We start from the raw sequence: 1909 nt of genomic DNA on the forward strand, positions 1-1909 counted from the left end.
CTATATATATCTATATATATGTATGTATATCTATATATATCTATATATATATATGTATGTATATCTATATCTATCTATCTATCTATCTATCTATATATGTATATATATATATATATATATATATATATATAATTGGTATAATTGTTGGAGCATTTGACAAAATATCCAATGGTATTTAAATGTAAATCTTTACATTCTGAGTTCAAATTCTACGAGTATCAACATTTTCTTTTTTCAGTCAGAGGTCGATAAAATAATTATCAATACAGAACTACGATCAATGTAAATCATTATGTCCATTATTCTTCACTTCATACCTGCATTTCCCATATCAAAAGAGCTGATTATGTGTCTATAGCTACTGCTGTCTGTGATCACCCATTGATGGATAGTACTGGTTGGGATAGGCAAATGTATTGACTCCGTACACTTTTGGGATAATGCACATAAATAAATAATACATACACACACTTATATATATGTATATATTCATAAACATATATATATATTTATATACACACATAATATATTTATATATACACATATATATATATATATATATATATATATATATATATATATATATATATATATATATATATATATATATATATATGTATACTTTATGAAAAAGTAACAAAAATATCAGTAAAACTGTTACTCAGAGTTTCACGTTCCCATTTGTGTGTATGTATATGTATATACATATATATTTTTACCATACCATGTGTATATATCTATAGGTATACATGTGCAGATATGCTTCTATAAACACACAGAGAAATTCATATATATATATATATATATATATATACATACATGTACATATATATACATATATATGTGTGTGTGTATATATATATATATATATATATATATATATATATATGCACACACGCAAATACAAACATAATACATGCAGAGATACTCACACATACACACACATGCATAAATGTCCATATACTCTAAATTCTGAGTGTGTATATGTATATATATATATATATAGAGAGAGAGAGAGAGAGAGAGAGAGAGAGAGATAAAGGTACGCATACATATGTATATATGCACATACATTTGTATTCATGTGCTGTGTTAAAAAGAATGTTTATGTCGATTTTTCATGATGTATAATGTTCATGATATTTGTTTATTGTAAGATTACACATGTTGAGTAGTGTACATGTATATATATATTACACATGTTGTGTAGTGTACATGTGTATATATATATATATATATATAAATATTGATATGAATACCAATTTTTACATGTATGTGGGTGTATATATATATATATATGTGTGTGTGTGCTTTTTATGGTTTTTATTATATATCAGTTCTGTAAATGTTTGGAAATATTTCATTTTTCTTTCTATGTGTGTGTGTGTGTGTGTGTGTGTGTGTGTGTGTGTGTGTGTGTGTGTGTGTGTGTGTGTGTGTGTAATGAACAATTATTATCATGTATGAACACATGCATTCACATAACGTTCTTAACGAACAAATTTTGTTTATGTTCATATTTTTATGCACATATTAATACACACGCACAAATATATGTGTGTGTGAGTGAGTGTGTGTGCATGTGTGTGTGTGTGTGTGCGTGTGTGTGTGTGTGTATGTGTGTAAGTTTGTGCATATATCTATATATAGTCATCATCATATATGTATATATGTTTGTATGTACACACACACTCACACAGATATATAAATATGTATGCATGCATATGACTATATATGTACATACACATATATATGTGTATGTATGTATGTGTGTGTCTATATACATATATATATTTGTGTACATATATATATGTATATGTATATATATATACATATATATATGTATGCATATTATATATATATATATATATATATATATATATATATATATATATATATATATATATAT

General features: G+C 24.8%; 1 protein-coding gene across 1 annotated transcript in view; it reads right to left on the reverse strand.

Annotated features, from left to right (window-relative positions):
• LOC106867625 (roundabout homolog 2) overlaps positions 1 to 1909 on the reverse strand; it is a 387456-nt gene that overhangs the window by 384712 nt on the left and 835 nt on the right. The window lies entirely within an intron of this gene.

Source organism: Octopus bimaculoides, chromosome 27 (genome assembly GCF_001194135.2).
Source record: "Octopus bimaculoides isolate UCB-OBI-ISO-001 chromosome 27, ASM119413v2, whole genome shotgun sequence".
NCBI lineage: Eukaryota > Metazoa > Mollusca > Cephalopoda > Octopoda > Octopodidae > Octopus > Octopus bimaculoides.